This window comes from Pan paniscus, chromosome 5 (assembly GCF_029289425.2).
Source record: "Pan paniscus chromosome 5, NHGRI_mPanPan1-v2.0_pri, whole genome shotgun sequence".
In the NCBI taxonomy this organism is placed as follows: domain Eukaryota; kingdom Metazoa; phylum Chordata; class Mammalia; order Primates; family Hominidae; genus Pan; species Pan paniscus.
Window position 1 is genome coordinate 154067382 of NC_073254.2, and position 27906 is coordinate 154095287.

The following is a 27906-nucleotide window of genomic DNA, read 5'->3' on the forward strand; positions in this document are numbered from 1 at the left end:
CTTTTTTCCTCAATAATGTGTATAGTTTTTGCTCTTTCAACTGCTTGAGTTTTTCTTGGGGAACTCTTAACTTCATATCATAGATATCTATTCTCTAATATCTTCTCTTCTTTATGAAAAGGCTTTTATACATCATAACTGATTTTTATCCAATTTCAAGTCTGCTCTTTATTGCTTCAAATGTGGATTTTTAATTTGATTTCTGCATTTTGAAATTCATTTAAAATATTTCATAATCTTTCTACTTTCATTGTCTTAGTGCACTTTTGAAATCTGTTCAGTCTTTTGTCTTATAACTTGCTGGTCTTATTTTACATAGGAATATCATTTTGAATCCTCTCGAAAATTTCAAAGCATTTTCTAACCTCTCAATTTTTCTTCTGGATTCTATAATCATTTTTATATATTTTTTAGAGGGTTTAGTTTGTTTGCTTGCTTTTGGTGGGGGCTGGGGGGGGGGTTCCAATGTCTGGAATCTCTTCTTTGGTTCGGTAATACATTTTCAAAATCTCCCATGTTTTTTGTTTATGTGTAGTATCACAGATTACTGTTAGAAAGTATTCACCTCTATGGAGAAATATATTCAACTGAGCCAGCCTAGATTAACCAAACCCTACCTGACTCAAACATTTATAAGAATAAATATTTATTGTTGTATGTCCCTAAGATCATGAGATAGGCCTTGGGGAAAAACCTATGCCTTGCTATGCATCGTTTGCTAATGGATACACTATGTTTTCTTATTTCTTTGCCTATTCATAGTCCCATGAGGGGTTACCTAACAGACCTGGAATTTGCCAGAGCGTGGATGATGTTTTTGGTTTTACTGTCTGACAATTGGATGCGGGTTAAATGTTCTCTTTAGATCTATAACTGTTTAATAGGTTAGTATACTCAGCTCCTAGCCCAAATTCTAGCAGCTAACCAATTGCTTACATCTAGCTTTGTTCTGTGGAACCAATGGGATTGTATTTTACCTCTTCTACTATTTCTCTGACACTGAACACAAAGAGAATATGAAAAGCGATTCCTTCCAGAGCTGGCACTTTCTGCTTAGAGTACTTTACTTAGGAGATTACATAGCCCAAGATTCAATGCATTCTCTACTAGTTCAATTGTCTTCTGGGAGTTGCAGTCACAGCAGGGAGGAAGAGATGCCTGAGTTTTTTTTGTTTTCATTTTTCCTTCCAGTCCAGTCCTTGCATTTCTGGAACAGGGGCAGACGGTTTGGGAGGTATTAAGGCTGTTCAGTTTCCTGTGTCACAGCACAGCCTGGGCATTTCAACCCAGGCCATTCCTGAGAGTTAAGAAACATTTCTCTTAGGGTCTAGAATATTACCAGTCTTGATTTTCAGTGCTGCAAGTTTTTATATATTTCTCTTTTCCTCAGAATTTTATTTTTTATTTATTTATTTTTTCAACAGGAGGTCTCAGATTGAAACCCTGAGTCCCTGCACCATTGCTCCCATGCCTGCCACTTGTCAACCTCCTGTGTAACTGGCTCTGTTGGATACTCTTTTCCCAAGAATTTTAATAAGAAGTAGGAAGAGGATGGGTCAGAGACTCCTCACGGGGTGCCATCTTAAATAATGGAATAAAAATGAATACAGCTATGTAACTAGAATATATGTGGCTTATAGGAAGGGAATAATTTTCCATTTCTTAACTAATTTATAGCAGAGTACTAGGCACATAGTAATTGTTCAGTAAATTTTTTTGATGGATCAAATCACTTTCATCTAAACCATAGACAATCCCTTATTATCCAAATGGCATTTTTTGGCAACCAAAAAATAAATTTTACACCCATTTCCAAGGTAAAACTATCATGCTGTAAGATATCAAGTTACTTGATATTTATTCATTTGATGTAAATTAGAACCAAACTCATATGCTTTTTTTTATTATTATTTTTTTTTCTTTTGAGATGGAGTCTCGCTCTATCTCCCAGGCTGGAGTGCAGTGGTACAATCTCAGCTCACTGCAACCTCTGCCTCCTGGGTTCAAGCAATTCTCCTGTCTCAGCCTCCTGAGTAGCTGGGACTACAGGCACATGCCACCATGCCCGGGTAATTTTTGTATTTTTTAGTAGAGACAGGGTTTTGCCATGTTGCGCAGGCTGGTCTCTAACTCCTGGCCTCAGGTGATCTGCTGGCCTCAGCCTCCCAAAGTGCTGGGATTGCAGGCATGAGCCACCACACCCAGCCCCAAACTCATGCATTTATTATGAAGATTAAATAAGAGTATTGCTTACAGTAGTCAGTATAATGTCACTATAACAGTATGTCTTACAGTTAATAAACTGAGCTTTTATTATAAGCCTCTTAGAAAGTAAGTTCCTTCAAGGCAGGACTTTAACAGTTTTCATCAACCCTATAGCCCTAATATCTTAGTGCTTGGTATGCATTTATTGAAAAAAATAAATTAGGAATGAATGAGTAAATGAACAAATTAAGTCACACAGAGCCAAACTTTCAGCCATCCACTTTGGAAAATTGTCTACTGGTTCTTATTATTTGTGTTTGGAACTAATAAGTCTCAGTACAAGTTTATCATTTTGTGGCACCAACACAGGTAATGAAAACCTCAGAATGATTAATCTCAAAATGAGTATAATCAGTTTATAAGAGATTAGTAAGTTGAAGGAGATATTCCCTGTCTAAACTTGTTCATGATTTTAAAAATCGTGACAGGCACTAATAGCAGATAATTCCATATAAATTAGTACTTGAGCCCCAACAAAGTTGCTTAGAGAAGTTTCTTTTAATTTTAATATAAGGACTCCCTGAAATATTCAGCATTTATGGCATTGCTGACATTTGTTCATTACAAAAGTGATTTTAGCTACTACTATGGAAAACATAGAGTGAGCGAGAAAATCAAGTACCTTGGGAAAATCAGGCAAGTAAATATTTACAAACGACATTTACGTTACATAAGACAAATGATTTAAGGGATTTTTTCTATTAAATGATCTTATTTATCTTATTTTATGGTGTTTATACGACTTCAGTGAAACTGCAATATAATTAATGAGCTTAAAATTCTAATTACCTTTTAGCTTTTAAATCTTATGATCTTATAGTACTTCAGTCCTGGGGAAAACATGTTTTGCTTCTCTTTTTAAGTAACTACAATTTAAAATGTTGTCTTCATTTTTGAAAAACAAGTAAGAGGGCAGGTGCGGTGGCTCACACCTGTAATCCCAGCACTTTGGGAGGCCGAGGCGGGCGGATCATTTGAGGTCAGGAGTTTGAGACCAGCCTGGCCAACATGGCAAAACCCTGTCTCTACCAAAAATATAAAAAATTAGCTGGGTGTGGTGGTGCACACCTGTAATCCCAGCTACTCAAGAGGTTGAGGCAGGAGAATTGCTTGAACCCAGGAGGCGGAGGTTGCAGTAAGCCCACATCACACCACTGCACTCCACCCGGGTGGTGGGGGAGCGGGGATCAGAGCGAGATTCTGTCTCAAAAAAGAAAGAAAAAAAAAAGGCAAGTAAGCATACTTAATGTCTGTTGTCATGCAGACATTGTTTGTCTCTGATAAAATGAGTCCAAAGTGTTGTTTCAGAAATCTTGTGATTTTAAGGTTTCTAGAATTTTCCTTTGCTACAAGTCTAACGCTAATGCTTGAAGGTTAGAGAGAAGTCATAAAATAATAAAGCAACAGTATCATTATATCAACAAAAACAAAAATCTTCTTTCAAAAAGCCTTAAGCAGCTCCTTTTTTCTCCAGTGCCAGAAAATTCTGGCCCTTGAATCATTTGCAGTGGGCTCACAAGACTTTTCCAAGCCAACATTGCCATCTGCTGGTGAAGTTGCTATAACAGCTTATAAAATGAAGTGATGGATGGAGAGCGGAGGCTTTATTTTAGCTTTTGTTTTAGTTTGACTACCTTGCATAAAAAGTTCATTGAATGTAACAATATTTTAGTAGCAGAATTTAACTAACCTAGTGAGATTTTAACTAAAGCAAAAGAGAAACTAAAATTCTTTAAGAACTAAAATTCTTATGAATTTTATTCAAATTGGTTTCCTGAAAGAATTTCACAATTTGCTGCAGAGACTAAGAGCACGGATATGCATGGCTGTGCTGTTTCCTACCTGTGTGACCTTGATAAGCTCTCTGTACCTTTGCTTTCTCATCCATAAAATAGACATACTCAGAACAGTGCTTGGCACACAATATGTGCTCAGTGAATATTAGTTGTTATTATTATTAATATTTTTTCCTAAGGTAGACATGAAAGAAAGCTTCTTGGTTATTTTGGAACACTTCTGATTTCTAAGATATTAATCTGTTTGTTTTCATAATCTTACAATAGCAAAACATAATGGAAAGTCTGAAATTTTACTAAAGTTTTAATTTTTACTTCTTGAAATTATTTAAGACCTTAAAATATGTTTAATTGAGGGTCATTTCAAGTTATAACCCTTTTTAAAGCAGTATTTCTATCTTGAATGTTCACATGTTTCTACAAATCCAATTTATTATGGTGCCAAGATTTGAAACATATGTCTATAAGCAAATAAAAAATGGATAATGCTTTTAAAAATGCAGCATATAATTACTAAAAACAGCTTCTAGAATGTGAATATTATAGAAGACAAATGGCCGAGCCATTCCCAGATCACATAGTCCCTGAGCCGGAATTCACTGTGACATTCCCACACTGTTTCTTGTCTCCCCTCAGCCTCTTGTTCCCCTTTCTTCACTTTACAATTTTTTTCTGTAGGATCATGCCCTTTCCGGTGTAAATTTGCCTATCTTTTCTCAGCTGCTGCCAAATCTTCTCTTCATCAATTACCCTAATCAATACCAAAAAGGCCCAAGAGTAAAGCAGGCCCCTTGAAGTCCTCAGAAGGTCATGAGCAGGAGGAAATGCTTCCGTATTAATATCTGTGTCTCAGTCACATACATATGCTACAAATCACAATGAACACACAGTGCAATTCAATTAATAACCCCTATTCCCCAGTGCCAGAGATGTGGGGAAACTGTTACCAGATGTTTCTGTCTTAACTCTATTAGAATCCAATTTTCTAGTCATTGTCTCCTTTTCTGAATCCCAATCTTGTTAAATCTGAATGGTCACTTTTCTTACATGAGGGCTTTTAGACTAATTACAGAGAACTGCTGCAACACATCTAACACTAGTGTTTAACGATCACACGCCTTCAAGTCCTCCCAGCCTGCTCCTTGGTGCTCTCATCCCACTAAGGATGATCCTTAGCAAACCACATGGCCTTTCATCGCATTACTCAGGTTGAAGCCATCTTTAGCTTCTCTTTTTGTCTCACATCTCAAACTCAGTCCATAGACAACTCAACAGCTCTGCATTCAAAATACAGCCCTCGTCTGACCTTTTTCATCTCCACCACCGCTAATACCCTAGGCAAGCTGCCATCTTCTTTCCCAGGACTACTGAAATGTCTTCTAATTCATTTTTGATAAGTGTCAACCAGATCATGAGCCTTCTCTCTTCTAACTCCTCAATGTCTCCATCTCATATTTCAGATTCCATCCAAAGTCCTTAGAATGGCCTCCAGGCTGCACAGAAACCGGGCAGGAATGACCTTATTTCTTTGGGCCTTCTTCTTCCACACTGTGCCCAGTCTCACAAGACTTCTAACTCTGCCTGAACATTCCCACTTTAGTCTTCGCACTTGCTGTTTTACCCACCTGGAGCGCTCTTCCCAGATGTTGCAATGACTTGCTTCCTCATATCACTCAGAACCTCTGCTTAAATGTGACTTCTACATCCAGGGCTCCCCGAAACATGCTAACAAAGGCAGCCATCCCCTTCCTCACTCCATCCCATTACACTCCATCCCTGAACCAGCTCAGCCCTATGTTAATTTGGAGCACCAGTCACTCCATGATATTATGGATTTATTTGTTGGTGGTATGCCTCTGCCCTAAGATGTCTACTTCATCAAGGTGGGGTCTTTGCCAGTTCTTCACAACCATACTCCCAGTGCCTACCAGATAGGAGGAATTTTCTAAAATTTATTGAGTCTGTGTGAGAATTATTGAAAAAAATGAAACTTTAGGGGCTCTATTGACTTTTTCTCAGATTTTACATTTAATTATCTAAAGTAATAATTATCACTTATAGAGTACGTGCTAAGTGATAAATACTAAGCATTTAACACACATTATCTAACTTAATCCTCATAGTAATGCCAAAAGAATTACTGAATTGAATGTGTTTTCTTCAATTGCCTGGTGACCCTGGTTATCCATTCATTTTCAAAAGTTAAGAAAGTTCTTATTATAAACTACTGAGAAAGGAAAGGAAAAAGAAAGTGCTTCATCAATACAAATAAGTAGCATAGATTTTCTCAGACATTGTGTAGATACATTTCCAAAACAAGCCTTTTCCCTGGATTTAAACTGGCTTAAGCTAGTCCAACCATTAGAAACAGATCATTGCTGGGACACGTCAGTAGTCTCCAGTGACTAAAGGTAGTAGAGAGTGAGAGGTGTTCCCACACAACCTTACTATCAGGTATATGTTATGATGAAAGCAAGTTTCAGGTTGAATTATGGCTCAAACAAATAGCTTTTATAATCTGTTTTTACAAGCTCTGTGACTACCTTGCATAAAAACTTCATTGAATGTGACAATATTTTAGTAGGAAGATTGAACTAACCTGGTGAGATTTTAAAGTAGCATGATCAGGTTTTCTTTGGAGCCCTAGAACAAGAAATTTGAAAGGTATGGGAAGCTGCACTCATTGGATTCTGATATCCCAGCTCATGCAAGGGCAACCATTCTTGCATAATATTTTTTAGCAAATCGTATAACTTGAACACCATTCATTTCAACAATTAAAAAATGAATTCTAACAGCTCTTATGCTGGTAAACAATCCTTATAGTGCAGATGGAAATCACCGAAGCTTGTAGGAGTAGCCTCTGCAGGGAGGCTGCCTGATTAGATGTTTCAAATGCTAACCACTTCTGGAGCATGTATTCTTGATTAGGGAAAACATGCTTCAGATGTCAAATAACCTATCCTAGGGCCTTCACACTTCATATATATATATCACACTGTCCAAGTTTAAGTAAGAAAATATTTGCAAACTATTCATCTGACAAGAAATTAATAACTGGGCCGGGTGCGGTGGCTCACGCCTGTAATCTCAGCACTTTGGGAGGCCGAGGCAGGTGGATCACGAGGTCAGGAGATCGAGACCATCCTGGCTAACATGGTGAAACACTGTCTCTACTAAAAATACAAAAAAATTAGCTGGGCATGGTGGTGGGCGCCTGTAGTCCCAGCTACTCAGGAGGCTGAGGCAAGAGAATGGCGTGAACCCGGGAGGCAGAGCTTGCAGTAAGCCGAGATCGCATCACTGCACTCCAGCCTGGGCAACAAAGCAAGACTCCGTCAAAAAAAGAAAAAAAAGAAATTAATAACTGGAATATATAAGGAATTCCAACAACTCAATAGCAAAATAATAATAATAATAATAATATAATAATCCTATTAAAATGGGCAAAATACATTTCTCAAAAGAAGTCATAGAAATGTCCAAGTATATAAAAAATGCTCAGTGTCACTAATCATCAGGAAAACTCAAATCAAAACCACAATGAGATATCATCTCATTCTAGTTAGAATGACTATTATCAAAAAGACAAAAAATGACAAATGCTGGTGAGAATGTGGAGACAGGGGAACACTTGTACACTGTTGGTGGGGATGTAAAGTAGTGCAGCTATTATGGGAAACAGTATGGAGGTTCCTCAAAGAACTAAAACTATACCTACCATATGATCCATCAATCCCACTGCTGAATATATATCCAAAAGAAAGGAAATCAGTATATCAAAGAGATATCTCACCGCACAGCCAGGTAGCCACAGACACACATCTCCATGAACCACTTGAAAGTTGTGGCCTCCATCTTGCCCCCTATGATCATCACCATCTCATCCATCAGCTTGATGTCGGGTTCCCAGCCGAGATTGCTGCCTGGCAAGTTTCTCAGACCCGTGGGCACTTGCATGTTTATTGCAGCCCTACTCACAATAGCCAAGATATGGAATCAACCCAAGTGTCCATCAGCAGATGAATGGATAAAGACAGTGGAATATTATTCAGCCACAAAAAAGAACAAAATCCTTCATTTGCAACAACATGAATAGAACTGGAGGTCATTATGTTAAGTGAAATAAGCCAGGCACAGAAAGACAAATATCGCATATCCTCATTAATATGGGGGAGCTAAATCCTGGATCTCATGGAGGTAGAGAGTAAAATGGTGGTTACCAGAAGCTGGGAAGGAAAGAGGGAGGGAGGGATAAAGAGAAGTTGATTAAGGGGTACCAAAATATATTTAGATAGAAGGAATAAGTCTGGTAATTGATAGTACAGTAGGGAAATTATAGTTAACAGTAATTTATTGTATATTTCAAAATAGCTAAAAATAAGAATTGTTATGTCCCCAACACAAAGAAAATACAAATAATTGAAGTGATAGCTATCCTGATTACCCTGATTTGATCATTACACATTGTATACATGTATCAAAACATCACATGTACCCCCAAAATCTGTACAGCTATTATATACCAATAAATTTTTTAATGTAAATTATAAATCATAGAACAGAACAGTCTCAATGAGAAGCCAACTCCAGAGCTGTGTGAGAGGAGAAGCTGGGCAGACAGTCAGACAGACCCTATGATGCCTTTATGGGTAGTGAGCAGGCCATAACAAATCCTCACTGTTGCCAAGGAAAGACTTTCCTGAAGTGGAGGCCTTTGCTGCATTTCATTTTCAGGAGAAGCAAACTTAACTTTTATTCCCACCGGGCCCTGTGGTCAACTTGGAAGTTACCTTGGGCTGTCATCTGCATCTGTTGGCCTCCATGTGGGAGCTCTCTAGAGCAGAAACCCACTTATCTTTGAGAGCTGTTTTGGGGTTGTGGAAATATGTTTTAATTTTTATTTATTTTTGTTTTATTTTGTTTTTTATTTTTTTGAGACAGGGTTTTGCTCTGTTACCCAGGCTGAAGTGCAGTGGCGGGATTATGGCTCACTGCATGCTCAAACTCCCAGGCTAGAACAATTCTTCTGCCTCAGCCTCCCAAGCAGCTGGGAGCACAGGTGCATGCCACCACACCCAGCTAATTTTTTGTTTGTTTGTTTTGTAGAGGTGGAGTACCCCTACATTGCCCAGGCTGGTCTCGAACTCCAGGACTCAAGGGATCCTCCCCCTTTGGCCTCCCAAAGTGTTGGGATTACAGGTGTGAGCCACTGCACCCAGCCTGGGTTGTGGAAATAAACAAAGACCAACTAAATGAGAAAAGCAGAAGCTATTTATCCAGAGCTTGCTATAGCAAGGAAGTCAGCCACCATCACCTATGTTTGGCAGAGACTACAAGGCAGGCAGAGGAGAAGAAAAGCTTCATAGTGAGGGGAAAAGAGAAGGCTTCAGGTGTACCCTGACTGCAGGCTGTTGGCAGGGGGAAGCTGAAAGTGTCTATTGAGAAGTGGGGCATCCCATGTGATTGGTTGGGGGCATATAATTGGCTTTCTCAGGTTGGTCCTAAGTTGGAAGTGAGAACAAAAATTAGGGAAGCTGCCAGTTACTAACCAAGTCCTGGACATTTTGTGCCAGTTGTGGCAGAAGTTCTTGTTTAGCTTCCTGGACGGTTACCGGAGGTAGCAATCTGGCTTCCTGCCAGTCTGACTTACAGCAGGCTGGCTTCCTGGGCTGTTTATTGTAGATAAGGGGGCTGGTTTCCTGGGCACAATGCTGCAGGTTGTGGGTCTGAATTATATTGTTAAATACATTCTTGCAGTTGTCCATTAGTAAATTCAGTCTTTCAGGGTAGTGGGAGCGTGAGTTGGGGTAACCACCCAGTGCTGGGTTCTTTCATGACCTTGTGGCTACACCTAAAGCTGTCCACAGAGGCTGGGAACTGCGGGTATCCCTGGCGCACCATTAGGAAAAAAGCTCCAGTCTGTGTACATGTCCCTCTCTCAGCTATTTTGGTTTGTGGCTTCTCTTCACAGAACACTTCATAAATATATGCCCATATGATGTCTATTTCCCAGGAATTCTTTGAAATTTCTGTTCCATTGATGGCACCCTTCTCCAGTTACCATATTCCTATCTCTGGCTGTTATTTTTGTCAGGAGAGGTGCTAAATATTTTTGTTACTGGATAATCTGTAGTGCTTGTTATGTTAGACTAGAAAGAAGAAAAGCAACTTTTCCACCCCTACTGATATTTGTTAGAAAAAAGTAAGGCTCTCAGGAGGCTGAAGTAGGGGAATCACTTGAACCCGAGAGGTGGAGGTTGCAGTGAGCCGAGATCGCGCCACTCCACTCCAGCCTGGTGACAGAGTGAGACTCTGTCTAAAAAAATAATGATAATAAATAAGGCTTAGATTTCTGGGAGTTATGTTTTTCTGCACTGTCCTCTAGCTCTAAATAAGCACAAAACTACTCTTAAACTTCTTCGTTTTCTAGGAATTTTGCTGAAGAAAGCTTCACCGTTTTGTTTGGAAGGTTAGGCACATCAAGGAATTAAGCTGTAGCTGCCATGGATATGGGCATGCGCTTGGAGGAAGGGATGATAATAGTTACAAAAATATGGTGTCATCTTGTATATTTTATGCCAACCAAGTCAACTGACATAAAAGTCTACATTTTAATTGGAGTAATGGGGCACCCAAAGTCATTGGACTATAACAATTTCTTATAAAATTATTATAGATATTTCTTTTATAGGAAGGAAATTCATTTTGATAGTTTCAGTTTACTTGCTCCAATAACTTTTTCCTTCAAAAATGGTTACTGGATTGGGCATTCTTGTGACACTATAGACATTATGTCACTTTTGATAAGTTTTAATTTTGAGAAGACACATTCTCCACTGGTGACCAATTTTGGCAAAGTTACATCTATTCTGTAAAATTAAAAGAAAGTTTTTAAAAATCCATCTGGGAAATTGTCCCTCAAAATTATGCTGCACTCCAATGAGATTTATCATAGGTTTTAAGAAAAGCTTCTGTGTTGGTGCCCATCAATATGGAATTCCTTACTATGGTCAACAGTCAATTTAAATTGTAAATGTGTCATTTGAGTTACATAGTTATAGTAGTTCTGCAGATAACACTGGTCATCTTGCATTGAAGAGACCAGGATGTTCTTTTGATATAGTAACATTTTCTTTTTTTTTTTTTTTGAAATGAAGTCTTCCTCTGTTGCCCAGGCTGGAGTGCAATGGCACAATCTTGGCTCACTGCAACCTCCACCTCCCAGGTTCAAGCAATTCTCCTGCCTCAGCCTCCCAAGTAGCTGGGACTACAGGTGCACACCACCCTGCCCAGCTAAGTTTTGTACTTTTAGTAGAGGCAGGGTTTCACCATGTTGGCCAGGCTGGTCTGGAACTCCTGACGTTGTGATCCACCGGCCTCAGCCTCCCGAAGTGCTGGGATTATAGGCGTGAACCACACGTCCGGCCACGCTTTCTTTTAAAAATAGTGCTGTTATATCTAACGTAAACAAAGAATTGATATTGACATTTAGTTTTGGCTCATAGGTGGGACAGACTTTGTGTTGAGAAAAATCATAATAGTTCTAGTGTTTTCTATGTAGACAAGTTGGCATTAATATCAATAGACTGCCATTTGGTGTCAATTAGATATCATAAACACAATTTGTTTTTCCTCAAAGACTTTCTTCTTGCCTTTGATGATTTCAAAGGCATTATGTACACTGAATTCTTTTGTTTATAACATTAATTTCACTTAAAATATCATGTCCCATTAATACTGACAAAATGAATTTGGTGACTTTTTTTCAGAAGTATAATTTTTGCTTGTATTCTAGTGCCTATTAATACATTAATATTTTCTAAAAGCAATTGCATACTTCTACTTGAGATTTTGTATTAACTTTCCAATTGTGTTTTAAAGTTTTTAAATGTATCCCTGTTAAATGTTTTTACATATATTCCATCATTTCATTGTAGACTAAAATTAATACTTTTTAAAGATCTCCTACTGAAAACTGTTGTTTTTCTATTTGCATTTCTGGCATTGTTTTCAATGTATATATACACATAGTTGTCCCTCATTCTCCATGGGGGATTGGTTTCAGGACCTCCTGTGGATACCAAAATCCACCGAGCTCAAGTCCCTGATATAAAATCTACATATAACCTGTGCATATCCTCCTGTGTGTTTTAAATCATCTCTTGATTACTTATAATACCTAATACAATGTAATACTATGTAAGCAGTTGTTTTTATACTGAATTGTTAGGAAATAATGACAAGAAGTCTGTACATATTCAGTACAGATGCAACTAAAAAAAAATTCTGATCCTAAGTTGACTGAATCCATGGATGTGGAACCCACAGATTCAGAGGGCTATTGACAGAGGGAGGGACAGAGAGAGAGAGAGAGAGAGATCACAGATCTGGTTGCTTACTCTTTGCATGCCTTCAAGGGAGTCTGGAACCAAGATTGACCTTTGGCCAACCCCTGGGAATGTGGCCCTTAGAATGTTCTTTATGTTAGTGATTGATGATTTTGTTGTTTACAGCTAGAGCAGTGGACCATGCTATACCAGCTTGTCAGGTTGCTTTGCACAAACATCAAGATAGATAAGGTGCCCCCATTCTCATTGCCAAGGTTCTGAGTCTCAGTTACAATGGCTGGTTTGATTGCAGGATATGCCTGTAGGGTCAGCACCCCATAAAAGCCTCCAACCCTGAGATCTGAATGGCTTTCCGGGGCATATATACTCCACACATGTCAATGAAGCTCATTAAGAGTGAAAAAGCACATTCTCTGTAGCTTCATATGAGAAAGGACTCAGAAGCCCTTTCTAGCCTATCTGTATTTCACCAGGACATATATTTTTCCTGCTGTTTTGCTCTGTATTCATTGCTGTGAGATATCTTCTCCATGAATATAACCTGCTATTGAGCCTGTAAGTCCTTCTAGTGAATCACCAAACTTGAAGCAATTATGAGAGTATCAAAGCATCATATTAGCAGCCCTATAATCTACTGGACAAAATTCCCCCAAATGTTCAAGTCTAGAAATTTTTGCATTTTGGGAATCTACAAATCCAGACATAATTATCTGAATTATATGGCTTACTTACATCAGGAGTTTTATCTAAAATGATTAAGTAATATTTAGCATTTCCTAACTCTCCAAAATTATTTTATTTATCCCACCTTCTATAACTTGAATCACTTGGTTTTGTATTTCATTAACATTCAGTTTCTGTATAAATGTTCGTATAAAATTATGCTACGGTTTCTGCTAAGGGAGTAAAATTTCCCATATCACACTGAAAACATTTTTGGATGATCTTTTTGTGCTAGATGTTGTTTTGCTAAAATCTGAGTCATGTGTATACACACTGAGTTACAGCCAATATTTTTCCTTATATAGTCTCTGCAGCATTCATGTTTTTTTCAAATCAGATTTTAATTTCAAAGACACACGACTATTATTGAAGTCTTATGAAAACTAATTGCTCAATTAACTTTCTATTGCTGCATGACAAATTACCACAAGTTTAGTGACTTAAAACAATAACCACTTACCAGTTCACCGTTTTGTGTAGGTCAAAAGTCCAGGCACATTGCAGCTGGGTTGTCTGCTCAGGTTCTCACAAGACTGAAATCAAGGATGGATCATCCTCATCCTTACCTGGAGTTCAGGGTCCTCTTTCGTCTCACTCAGGATATGGGCAGAACTCACTTCCTTGTAGTTTTAGGACTGTGGTCCCTGTTCTCTTGCTGGTTGTCAGCCAGGGCGATACTTAGCTCTGAGGGGCCATTCTGAGTCCCTTGTCATGTAGTAACCTTTGTCTTTAAAGGCAGCAATAGAGAATCTTCCTTGTGCTAGAGGCCTCTTACATTTAAAATCTCTGTCTCCAGGAAGAGCTCAGTCCCTTTTCAAGGGCACATCTGATTAGGTCAGGCCAACTGAATATAACCTCCCTTTCTTAAAGTCAACTACAGTAATCTAGCCATGGGAGTGACTATTCTATTATATTTACAGTTCAGTCTCACACTCAAAAGGAGGGGATTACACAGGTTGTGTACGTCAAGGGGCAGCAACCTTGGGGACCAGCTTAGCATTCTACCTTCTGAGGCAGGAGAAAAGGGTCTGGAGGCAGGGAACGTAAGGCTGATTCGCGCCTACTTCCTAGAGCTAAATCAAAAGGAAAACTCCAACTTTCCATGCCCAAGTAGCAAAAGACCCAAAGGCTACTCCCTTTGCAACCCCCATCTTTTCTGTGTGGCAGATAAAAAACTGAAAATACCTCTGACTGGTCCCCTCCTACAACCAATCAGCCTGGTCGCCAGGCCAGGTCTTCATTTGCATAGGAGTATAACTTTGTAACTTCACTTCAGCCTCTGATTGATTGGTCACTGTCCACAACCAAACAGACTGATCACAGGGCACTACTTCATTTACATAGGGTGTACACAAAGTAACCAATGGGAAACCTCTAGAGGGTATTTGAACCCCAGAAAATTCTATACCCACTAAATAACAAATTCCCATTTTCTCCTCCCAATATTTTTTCAATTTTAAATCAATTTAACTTGTTAATTTTTATAATTATAAAATTTCTTCCAGCACTTTGGGAGGCCAAGGCAGGAGGATCACTTGAACCCAGGAGCTCAAGACCAGCCTGAGCAACATGGGGAAACCCTGTCTCTACCAAAAAAAAAAAAAAAAAAAAATTGGTGGGTGCAGTGGTGCATGCCTGTGGTCCCCAGCTATTCAGAAGGCTGAGGCAAGAGAATCACCTGAGCCCAGAGCAAGACCCTATGTTAAAAAAAAAAACAAAAACAAAAACAAACAAACAAAAAACCGATAGCAAGAAAAGCAATGGCTATAATGCAATTAGCCTATCATTATATTACAATATTTAGTTTATGTCTATAATTCTCATTTTGTTGATTATTGTATTAGTCCATTTTCACACTGCTAATAAAGACACACCTGAGACTGGGTAATTTATACAGGAAAAGGGTTTAATAGACTCACAGTTCCACGTGGCCAGGGAGGCCTCACAATCCTGGGGGAAGGTGAAAGGCACATCTCACATGGTGGCAGACAAGAGAAGGGAGCTTGTGTAGGGAAACTCCCCTTTATAAAACTATCAGATCTCATGAGCCTTATTTGCTGTCATGAGAACAGCATGGGAAAGACCTGCCCTCATGATTCAATCACTTTCTGTTGGGTCCCTCCCACAACACATGGGAATTCAAGATGAGATTTGGGTAGGGACACAGACAAACCATATCAATTATCAATAGTTATTATATCATAATTCACATCACTGATAATAGAAATACCTGTAGATTTAAATTGAGAACTCAGCAATAAAATTCTGGAATAGTAAACAAACAGCAGATTCTATGAATTGCATTATGAAATGTCAAATTTAACATATGCATTAATACTGATAAAATATTTTTTTACAAAAGAGATGCATCAGCTTATCAATTGGAAAAGCAGCTCCTTATTTAGATGCACAGGTTATTTTAGTATTGTTTGGTCAACAAGGTCATTAGATGATCAAACTTGCTTCTCTGAAATCAGCACTGAAGTTCTGTTACTTATATAATACATGTGCATTCTCAAGTACACCTATTTCTCCTTAGGCCCTTATTATCTCACTTTATTCTACTGCATTAGTCTCCTATGTGACTTCTCTCTGAGACTTCTTTGGGCTTCATTCCACTCTTTATATCGTTGCCAAATTAATTTTCCTAACACCAAATTCTGATCTTGTCAACCACAACTGAAAAATACTGAATGAATTTTCATGGCTTAGAATAATGGTTCTCAAATGTTGCTAAAAGTTAGCATCAGCTGGAGAGCTTTCAAAATTCTGATGCACAAGCCACACTCCAATCTAATTAAATGAGAACCTTGGGATGGAGTGAAGTGGGGGGCGGGAATGAGACCTAGGCGTCAGTAGGTTTATTTTTTTTTGAGACAGAGTCTCGCTTTGTGGCCCAGGCTGGAGTGCAGTGGCGTGATCTCGGCTCACTGCAACCTCCACCTCCCAGGTACCAGTTCAAGCAATTATCCCTACCTCAGCCTCTTGAGTAGCTGGGATTACAGGCACGCGCCACCAAGGCATCAGTAGTTTTTAATACAGTCATGCATTGCTTAACGACAGGAAGCGTTAAGAGAAATGTGTCATTAGGCGATTTCATCATTGTGCAAACATCATAGAATGTACTTAAACAAACCTAGATGGTCTACTAGATGTGTGTGGTAGTCTATTGCTCCACAGCTACAATTTGTACAGCATGTTACTGTAATGAATACTGCAGGCAATTGTAACATAAAGGTAAGTATTTGTGCATCTACACATATCTAAACATAGAAAAGATACAATAAAAATATGGTATAAAAGATTTTTTTTTTTTTTTTTGGAGACAGAGTCTCACTCTGTCACCCAGGCGGGGGTGCAGTGGTGTGATCTCAGGTCACTGCAACCTCCGCCTTCTGAGCTAAAGAGATTCTCCTGCCTCAGTCTCCCAAGCAGTTGGGACTGCAGGCGCATGCCACTGTACCCGCCACCACGTGCAGCTAATTTTTGTATTTTTAGTAGCACTTTGGGAGGCCGAGGTGGGCCAGTCACCTGAGGTCAGGAGTTTGAGACGAGCGTGGCCAACATGGCAAAACCCTGTCCTGTCTCTACTAAAAATACAAAATTAGCTGGGCATGGTGGTGAGTGTCTATAATCCCAGCTACTTGGAAGAATCCCTTGAACCTGGGAGGCAGAGGTTGCAGTGAGCCGAGATCGTGCCACTGCACTCCAGCCTGGGCTACAGATTGAGACTCCGTCTTGAAAAAAAAAAAAAAAAAAAAAAGACCACAAAAGACCACAGAAAATTTTGCTGCTCCTTACTGAGAACCACTAGCCTAGACTAATTATAGATAACCTAATCAGATCAAAAACTTTAAAAATGTTTATTGATTATAATAATAATAAGGTGTGAACCAGGAATGAAAACTCCTTACTTCATCCTACATTGAGAAATGACAAACATTACATTGATGCCTTTACTTTTAGAAACTGCAACAAATTCAAATCTGATTCAGGCTTTCTAGCCTATTATAATTCCCTTGGCCCATGATCTATATGGAGTTGGAAGGGCTCATGTAGCACATGACCTATTATACAGCTTACTGGGGAAACAGGGTCCTATTGCTCAAGCTTCACCAGAGCAGAAACTTCATCTATCTTATTCAAAGACGTATTCTCAGAACCTTGAACAATGTTTCATATTGGATATTTAAAATTTACTTGATAAAGAGGCCAGGCGCAATGGCTCATGCCTGTAATCCCAGCACTTTGGGAGGCTGAGGCAGGTGGATTACTTGAGGTCAGCAGTTCAAGACCAGCCTGGCCAATGTGGTGAAACCCCATCTCTACTAAAAATACAAAAATTAGCCAGGTGTGGTGGCGCACACCTGTAATCCCAGCTACTCAGGACGCTGAGGCAGGAGGATCGCTTGAACCCGGGAGGTGGAGGTTGCAGTGAGCAAAGATCATGCCATTGCACTCCAGCCTGGGAAACAGAGCAAGACTTTTCCTCAAAAAAAATTATTTGATAAAGATATGTAATTCTCCAGTTAATGATTTGAGATCCATACAATCCTATATAATCACCTCCCCTCCTTTCCTCCTAAATTATAAAAGTCATCCATCTTTCAAACACTAGGTGGTGCTGGTCAGCCCACAGGCACTAAAGGCTGTTTTAAAACTGCCACATGGTGTCCCTGTTGAGCACCAATCCTGCATTCATTCATTCATTCATTCATTCAAGACAGTCTTGCTCTGTCACCCAGGCTGAAGTGCAGTGGAGTGAACATAGCTCACTGACCGCAGACTCAAACTCCTGGGCTTAAGTGATTCTCTCACCTCAGCCTCCTGAGTAGCTGTGACTATAGGTGCACACCACCATGCCTAGCTAATTTTTTTTTTTTTTCTGTAGAGACTGGGGTTTCACTATGTTGTCCAGGCTTGTCTTGAACTCCTGGCCTCAAAAGATCCTCCTGCCTTGGCCTCAGCTTCCCAGAGTGCTAAGATTACAAGTGTGAGCCACTATGCCCAGCCTATCTTGCATTTAATCACAGGACTTTTATCTCCCAATGCAATGATGCCTAGTGATGGCTAAAGCTCAGTCTCTCGCAGGTCATAGTCACATACCAACTCTAGACTCTGTATTAGTTTTTCGGGGCTGCCATAACAAATTACCACAAACTGCATGGCTTAGAGCAACAGAAATTTATTGTCTCATCGTTTTGGAGGTCAGGAGTCAGAAATCAAGGTGTTAGCAGGGCCTGCATGCTCTAGGGAAGGATCTGTTACAGGCCTGGTAGCTCCCTGGCTTATGACGGCATAATTACAGTATTCACATGGCAGTCTTCCTGTGTGCATATCTCATTCCGCATTTCTCTTTTTATAAGAATACCAGTCAGATTGGGTTAGAGGTCCCCGCTACTCCAGTATGACTTCAACTAATGACATCTGCAACTGCTCTATTCTAAATAAGGTCACATTCTGTGGTACTGCAGTTAGGATTTAAACGTGAATTCTGAGGAAGGGTGCTATGGTTTAAATATGTGCCCCAAAGTTTATGTGTTGGTAGCTTAATTTTCATTATGACAGTATTAAGACATGGGACCTCTAAGAAGTGATTAGGTTATGAGGGCCCTGTTCTCATGATATGGTTAGGCTTCGTGTCACCACCCAAATCTCATCTTGAATTATAATCCCCATAATCCCCACATGTCAAGGGAGAGACCAGGTAGAGGTAATTGAATCGTAGGGGTGGTTTCCCCCATGCTGTTCTCGTGATAGTGAGTGAGTTCTCCCCAGATCTGATGGTTTTATCAGGGGCTCTTCCCCACTCACTCAGCACTTCTCCTTCCTGCCACCTCGTGAAAAGGTGCCTTGCTTCCCCTTCACTTCCTGCCATGACTGTAAGTTTCCTGAGGCCTCCCCAAACCATGCTGAACTGTAAGTCAATTAACCCTCTTTCCTTTATAAATTACCCAGCCTCGGGCAGTTCCTTATAGCAGCGTGAGAACGGACTAATATACCTCATGATGCAGTAATGCTGCTATCACAGGAGTGAGTTAGTTAATTGCTGCAGTTAGATGTTTGGGCTGTTTTGATGGGCAGGAGGGAGCTCCTGATAAAATGATTTCTGCTCAGTTTCCCCTCTGTCTCTCCTGTGCTCGCTTCTGCCTTCCACCCCTCCACCATGGGGTGACCCTTGCCAAATGCCAGTGCCATGCTGTGGACTTCCCAGCTTCCGGGACTGTGAGCTGAATAAACTTTCTTTACAATTTACTCAGTCTGTGGTATTCTGTTCCAGCAGCAGAAAACGGACTAAGACAAAGGGACACAATTCAACCCATTACAGGCTCCAACATAAAACCCCCAGCTCAGCCACTGTCCCTCAACGTATCCTGAAGTCCAGAGGGGCTGCCAATGCTTAACCACAAATCTCCAGGTCCTACATGTGAGCCAGGTCATAATTTCCCCTCAAGATTTCTTCCCATGTGGGGTCATGTGTACAAAGGCCTTGTGTCCACCCTGAGAGATAACTTAAAGTCTCAAATAGAAAAAGCTGCAGAATTTTTCCCCTTTTCAGAAAGCCCCTGGTTTTCTTTGGCACATTTCTCCCCTTTAAAACATGCTCCAAAACAAGAAGAGAGGCATAGAGAAGTGCCAGAATCCACCTATCAAAACAGCCCAAACATCTAACTGCAGCAATTTGCTCACTGTTAGGCAAGTGATTCAGACCAATCAAAACCAGACTTTTGTTTCAATTTTGGAGAAGAGAAGTTATCTCCTTTCTCTGGACCTACAGCCAAGAACATCTGAGCCTGAATCTCATCATACATGGAGATACTTTGCTTAAGAGTGAAGCCCAAGCCGGGCACAGTGGCTCACGCCTGTAATCCCAGCACTTTGGGAGGCCGAGGCAGGTGGATCACCTGAGGTCAGGAGTTCGAGACCAGCCTGGCCAAAATGTTGAAACCCCGTCTCTACTAAAAATACAAAAATTAGCCTGGCGTGGTGGTGTATGCCTGTAATCCCAGCTATTCGGGAGGCTGAGGCACGAGAATTGCTTGAACCTGGGAGGAGGAGGCTTCAGTGAACCAAGATCACACCACTGCACTGCACTGCACTCCAGCCGGAGTGACAGAGCAAGACTCTGTCTCAAAAAAAAAAAAAAAAAAAAAAAAGAATGAAGCCCACACTGCCAGAAGCAGAGCTGAGTGTTAGAGAGAGACTGACTTTAGAACATTCTTTAAGCCTCTGATGCAAAGCCATCTGATGGCTTATTACATGAGCAAAAATTCTCTTTTTATTCTCCTTTTTGTCCCATTCAGGCCAGTTTGAATTAGATTTCTTTTTCTTTCTTTTTTTTTTTAGAAAAGGATTTTCTTTTTTAAGTAACTGCAGGTAGGAAGCTAGAGGCAGAGCCCCAGGCTGAGACAAATAATAACTACCCATTCCCCAACCAAACAGGGGGAGAAGGTGGCCCCTCCACCCTTTAGGGTCAATTTGAGTGCCCCTCCTCACTCTGCTGCAGCATCCTAGAGACAGGGCCCTATCTTCCCTGGGACTGGGATAGTCAGTAACCCAGCCAGCCTGCCTGCCAAGCTGCAGACCCCCAGTCTCATGGAGGCTATCTTGAGGGAGGGGAATGTGTGCAGAGCAGGAGGCAGAGGATGAACATTTGGTGCTGGGAGCAGCAGCAATGATAGATGCTGAAGAATGGAACATTGAACAAGAGACAACACAACTGTCCAGTGATAGTTTGTGAACAGAGGAAATGATGGAACCAGAACCCTGTAGGGTAGGGAAGAGCCGGAGGGTTGGGAGCCGGCAGGGCAAGCTCCTTGTTATTAGTGTCCTGTCTGAGGAGGGGGAAATAGACCAAGTGGTGGAAACAGGTAGGGTTGGGTGATCAACCCCAGGCCGCCTCAGGTGGCTGCCACAGGGAACCTGGGCCTCACCTGGACAACCTGTGACTCTACATCTCCATCACTGCAATGTGTACTCAGAGCCCAGGCTGAGGGTAAGGGAGCTGGGGCCCCTGTGAAAATGGGGTAGGGGGTCTCAAACCCTGCCTGCCTTCCTGTACTACAAAGGGAGCTGTCCAACCTGGTTCAGGAACTAGGAAAGGTGGGGGAAGATGAAAGATGGATGTGTGAGCCCCACGTGGTGACAAAGACACAGGTTGGCTGGGGGCATTCTGGGAGCCACGCACCCCCTCCAATGGCCACAGGTGCTGCCTCCAGGACAATAGAGTGGGACATGCCAGAATGAGATGGGGCTTGGGCCTCTTTTATGGCCGGGGAGCCCTCTGGGAAGTCAGAGGAAACAGTGGAGGAGCCGAGAAGGAGCCCCCAAAGCAGAAACCCAGAAAGCAAAGTCCCCACCAACAAGGGAGTGGGGCCGCAGCAGGTGCAGCAGCGTGAAGTGGGCTGTTACCCTCGTCCAGGAGGGCAAGTGTGTGCGTGGCTGGGAACTGAAGCCAGAGGAACACTGCTGTCACTGGGCCAACAGGGGCCCTGCCGCGGTGGTGAGGACGCAGGTGGGCGGTGCAGGTGACGGTGGCCTGGGGGAAGGACAGGGGCAATGGGGGTGAGCAAAACTGTCCGGACCCAGAAGGAAGCGGCTCCTCCCGGGAGGACTCCCGAGAGATGCCCCCTCTTCCTCCTTCCCAGTGTTTTGGGCCGGCCCCTTGGTTTCCCTCCTGGAGCTATGGTGGTTTCCCTCCGGAGCTATGGCAGCATCCTGGGGTTTGCTTCCTTTCGGTCGCCCAGGGTCTTAGGTGTTGGCACGTGCTGGGCTCTTTCGGAAGTGGAGATGCCCCCACCTCGCTTCTCAGCGCTGTCCTTTTCCTGCTTGGAGGCCAAGGGCTGGCTGGACCTCCAGCTCGACTGGCTCCTCTTCCCTTCTGCACGGAGCAGGTGGGAGAGAAGAGCGGTGGCTGCGCTGCGCGCTGTGGGATGCTGAGGGCGACGGTGCCGGCGCTAAGGACACGCCTGGCCGCGCCGCGCAGCAAATGCAGTCGCCTGCGGGGAGCCCCAATGAGAGGAGCGCCTGAGTCCGATTTCTAGAGATTCAGAAGAATGACCACGGATACCTGTTAACCGGGAGCGCGCCTCTCACCTTAAACCTTCGCTATTTTGACTCCTATGTTAGCATCTCCCCAAGGGGTGATAAAATTCAGTGTTGGGATGACCTTTCTGTGGTCAAATAAAAAACCGGCTTTGTGCCTCCGAGCCAGGCCTAGCAGTGTAGCCATCACAGCTGCAATGACGAGGACTTGGACAATATCCAGCAGTTGAGACTCTTGTGGCCCTGTGGACAGTAGAGTACTAGGAAAGGCGCAAGCGCCTTCAGATCTGGAAATGCTTATGGGCATGCCACCAGCGGAATTCAAGCAGAATTTTCCCTGGAAGTATTCACCAAGCTGTCCCTATAGGGTAAAGAGGAAATAAGCTAAAGGTTGTGGTACAGGAGGAGATAAAATAGATAATTAATTTATATTTTTGCACTAAAATTGTAATTGAGAAATAAAAGTAAAATGCCAAAATCACATAGATTAACTATCACAGTATTAAACTGAGACAAGATCTCAGGTTATTTTGCTGTTGTTGTTATTTATATGCTATGTTGTCCAGGCTGGTCTCAAACTTGAGGCCTCAAGTGATCCTCCGGCCCCAGCCTCTCAAAGTACTGAGATTACAGGCATGAGCCACATGTGCCCGACCTCAGAAACTTTTTGTATAGAATTACAGCACTGCATATATTCTGACATCATAATACAAAACAAAACAAAACACAGATCTCAGGAGACATGAGAGAAAAAAAAAGATAAATAAAAGAGACTGGAAGCCGGGCACAGCGGATCGGATCATACTTGTAATGCCAGCACTTTGGGGGGCTGAGGCAGGCGGATCACCTGAGGTCAGGAGTTTGAGACCAGCCTGACCAGCATAGAGAAACCCTGTCTCTACTAAAAATACAAAAAATTAGCCGGGCATGGCAGCACATGCTTGTAATCCCAGCTACTTGGGAGGCTGAGACAGGGGAATCGCTTGAACCCAGAAGGCAGAGGTTGTGGTGAGCCTAGATTGCACCACTGCCCTTCAGCCTGGGCAACAAGAAGGAAATTCCATCTCAAAAAATAAAATAAAAATAAAAAATAAAACAAAAACAGAAACAAAAACAAAAAAGAGACTGGGGCATAAAACCTGAAAGTTACCATGATAAAAAAGGAAATGTCATGAGCTGTGGAATCAGAATTGAGTTGAAATCCTAACTCTATAATCTTAAGTTATTTAATTTTTGTAAGACTCACTTTCTTCATCTGCAATATGAGGTTAATGATACCTACCTTCTACTTAGGTTGTGAAAATTAAATGAGAGATGAATATAAATAAAATGTTTAGTATAGTAGAAGATCAATTATAATTAGATTTTTTTATAAAGAAAGGATGGTCATATTCAAAGATGATACACTGATCATTTGAGGTGCACGTTGAGAGTATGAAATTGCTAAGACCTAAAAATATGAAAAGCTTACAAGTTTAAAATAAATGAGATAAAGTAATATAACTAGAGTCTTAAAGGAAAATGAATTAATGTAACATGAAATAGTACTGCTTAGAGTTCCATTGTACAAGACCACCCTTAAAGCAAATAGCTGAAGATTTTTAACACATAAGTAACCCTTTTTTTTGTATGACTGACATACCAGGAGTCAGCTGTCTATTATCTAGCCAATAATCTCCAAAAGTACTTGGTACCAGAGCTCTAGCCAAGGAGTATTCTGTAATAGATGGCGACATAACCCACCAGAGCCCTTCCTTTGAGGCGCCTGAATGAGAGACATTTAGAAATGTCACAGTGACACAGAAGTTAAGCACACAAAGAATTGCTGTAAGCAGAGACCAAGAGGCACAGAATCTGTGAATAAACAAGACTCACGGGTAGTGGAGGAGGCAGAGGCGGTCACTAACCACAGGAACAGTGGAAGTGGCTGAGGAGTGAGGGCTGAAGCAAAATGCTGGGGAAGGAAGCAGCTGACACTGGTTTCCACAGGGACGTCTCCTGGGGTTGCATCTGGCTCCAGAGAGGCTGGCAGACCTCTAGAGCTCTGTTGTGTGCTCCATCATGACTTCTTTCTCTGGGAAACCTGGCTGTGCAGCTGCTCATAGGCCTCCCATCTCCCTCGCTTCTCAATGCATCCTTACAACAGACTGTGAACTGAGCCTGAATATGCCTCTGCCTCTGGCAAATTGGAAGTGTATAATTAACGCACTATCCTAAGAGCACCACTGGCTTGAATAATGCAGAGAAGCTCCCTCCTATCACCCTACAAACAGGCTGAACTGCCTCACCTAAACAGCAACTCAAGAAAACCATACCTATCCTCACGTTTTCTCTACTGCCCTTACCAGCATCTCTTTATTTGTATAAAACTTTATGGTTTCAAACACTTTCATGCTATTGTTATCTCATTTGATTCCCATGATGATTGTTTTTTTGAGGCAGCAGAGCAAGGAACAGATTCCTCTTCTATGGTTGACATAGATTTGATGATGTATACAAAGTCAAGGGGCCAGTTTGAGATTTCTAAGCTCAGGAAGTTGTGTATTACAGCAAATCCTCAAAGCCAGAGGAAAGCAGTTAGAAGAACAGTGGGCCAAATTGAACGGAAGGAGAAACCAAACCAATGGAGGATGTGATGCCCATATGGCACTTTATAGTGGATGTAATCAGAGGAGCCCCAAGGGAATCCTATCATGACCAGGACAATTACAATTGCCCACTGATCTGAGGACTCTTGCAGTTCATCCATTTGTCCCACCTCCTTTCACTCTCAAAATTGTCCCAATTTGAACAATAGGTGTGTTAGGATTCTCCAAGAGGGACAGAACCAATAGGATGTAAATATATAGTTATAGATGTAGACTGATGATATAGATAGATGTCTGGCCAGATACAGTGGCTCACACCTGTAGTCCCAGCACATTGGGAGGCCCAGACGGGTGGATCACTTCAGGTCAGGAGTTTGAGACCAGCCTGGCCAACATGGTGAAACCCCTTATCTACTAAAAATACAAAAATTAGCCAGGCGGGGTGGTGCGCACCTGTAATCCCAGCTTCTTGGGAGCCTGAGACAGGAGAATCGCTCCAACCCAGGAGGCAGAAGTTGCAGTGAGCCAAGATGGCGCCACTGCCCTCCAGCCTGGGCTACAAAGTGAGACCCTATCTCAAAAATAAAAATAAAATAAAAATAAATAAAAATATAGATCTATCACAGGGGATTTATTGGGGAGATTGGTGCATGCAATTATGGAGTGTAAGTCCAACTGCAGGCCATCTGCAATCTGGAGACTCTGGGATGCTCAGAGTCTCCAGACTCTGATAATATGGCTCAGTCCAAGTTCAAAGGCCTCAAAAATAAGAAGCTGGTAGTGTAACTTTCTGTCCAAGGCCAAAGGCCTGAGAACCTGAGGGTCGTGGGGGTCACTGGTGTAAGTCCTGAAATCCAAAGGCCAGAGAACTTGGAGCTGTTGTCCAAGGACAGGAGAAAAGAAGAGTGTATCCCAACTCCAGCAGCAGATGGAATGGATGGACATACTCACCTTTCCCTGTTTTGTTCTTTCTGGGCCCCCAGCAGATGGGATGGTGCCGGCCCACATGGAAGGTGGGTCTTCCCCACCTAGTGCGCTCAGACTCACTTGCTAATCTACTCTGGAAACTCCCTCACAGACACACCCATAAATAATACTTTAACAAGTTTCTAGGCATTCCTTAATCCAGTCAAGTTAACACCTAAAATTAACCATCACAGTAGGTTATATGGTCAACTCTATTATAACCTGAGGTATTGCTAGTTAACAAATTGAGGGAAGAGAAAAGTATACTTTTCTTTATAACAAGGACATAAAACTATATTTAGGAAAAGTATCCTTTGGAAAATTATTAATGATATAAGTTTAAAAAGTGAAAGGTTTGGCTCACATTTAAGTAGACTGTTGAACCAATTAGAACAACTACATTCCTTGAGCATTTCAGTTCATGTTTCTGCAGACTGAGTAAATGAGTCCATTGCATTTGTGGCATGGGTGTTGTCTTAGCCACTCAAGCTACTATAACAAAATGCCATCAGCTGAATGACTTATAAACAACAGATGTTTCTTTCTCACAGTTCTGGTGACTGGAAGTTCAAGATCAGAGTGCCAGCAGATGCAGGTTCTAGTGAGGGTCTTCTTCCTGGTTGCAGACACTGACTTCCTGTATCATCAAATTATGGAAAGAAAAAAGGTAAGTCATTGGCCTTTCCTTATAAGGTCACTAATCCCCTTCATGAGGGTTCCACCCTTGTGACCTAATTACCTCCCAAAGTCCCACCTCCAAGTACCATCACACTGGAGATTAGATTTCAACATGTGAATTTTGAGGGGAAAAAATATTCAATCTATAACAGGGATCAAAATTCTGTTCTGAACCTCTCTTCCATGTGAGATTGGAACTAGATACAAGTGCTTGTTATTTGTCAAATATTTGTGATATCTTGAACTCATTTCATATTTAGAAGGACAATTTTTCAATAGGTGGAAATGAAATATTTAAAAGTGCGATTTCATAACATCCTAAGTTAAACACAAAGAAGTGACTGAGATTGCCAGAGAGCAGGAGCAAATGTTGGTTGTGGGCACACATACTCATTTGTCCATTTTACAGAAACATGTATTGTTATCTTCATGTGGATGTCACAAAGTAGAAGTCTGATAGAATATCTTTTGCCAAGTTGACTTTTGATCCTGACTACTTTGGAGTCAGTTATGTCCAGGTCCTTATCATCACAGCTGTTCATAATTACAGCATCCCAATTAGTCTCTCTTCTCCAGTCTATCCCCAAACTAATCCATCCTATAGATTGCCAGAAGGCTAATTGTCCTAGAACACCGTCATGTGCCATATTGCATTGTTTTGGTCAATGACGGACCTCATATGCAACAGTGGTTCCCTAAGATTATAATGGAGCTGAACAATTCCTATTACCTAGTGACATTGTAGCACAACACATTACTCACATGTTTGTGGTTATGCTGGTATAAACACGCCTACTGAGGCCGGGCGCGGTGGCTCACGCCTGTAATCCCAGCACTTTGGGAGGCCAAGGCGGGCAGATCAAGACCATCCTGGCTAACACAGTGAAACCCCGTCTCTACTAAAAATACAAAAAATTAGCCGGGCGTGGTGGCAGGCGCCTGTGGTCCCAGCTACTCGGGAGGCTGAGGCAGGAGAATGGCATGAACCCGGGAGGCGGAGCTTGCAGTGGGTCGAGATCGTGCCACTGCACTCCAGCCCGGGTGGCAGAGTGAGACTCCATCTCAAACAAACAAACAAACAAAAAAGCCACACCTACTGAGCTGTCAGTCATATAGAATATAGTACCAACAATTATGTACATTCAGTACATAATGATTGATAAGGATAACAAATGACTATGTTACTGGTTTATGTATTCATTATACTATACTTTTTATTTTTATTTTAGAATGTACTCTTACTTTAAAAAAAGTTAACTATAAAACAGCTTCAGGCAAGTCCTTTAGGAGGTATTATAGAAGAAGTCACTGGTATAAGAAATGGCAGCTCCAGGCCAGGCGCAGTGGCTCACGCCTGTAATCCCAGCAGTTTGGAAGGCCGAGGTGGGTGGATCACCTGAGGTCAGGAGTTTGAGACCAGCCTGGCCAACATGGTGAAACCCTGCCTCTACTAAAAATATAAAAATTTAGCTGGGTGTGGTGACACACGCCTGT

At 41.6% G+C, this 27906-nt stretch overlaps 1 long non-coding RNA gene across 1 annotated transcript in view; it reads left to right on the forward strand.

Moving 5' to 3' along the window:
• The window catches only part of LOC129398054 (uncharacterized), a 69498-nt gene that overhangs the window by 7983 nt on the left and 33609 nt on the right, over positions 1-27906 (forward strand). Inside the window, exon 2 of the long non-coding RNA XR_008625785.2 lies at positions 26286-26401. This is a non-coding gene — a long non-coding RNA (uncharacterized LOC129398054). The remainder of the gene's footprint in view (positions 1-26285; positions 26402-27906) is intronic.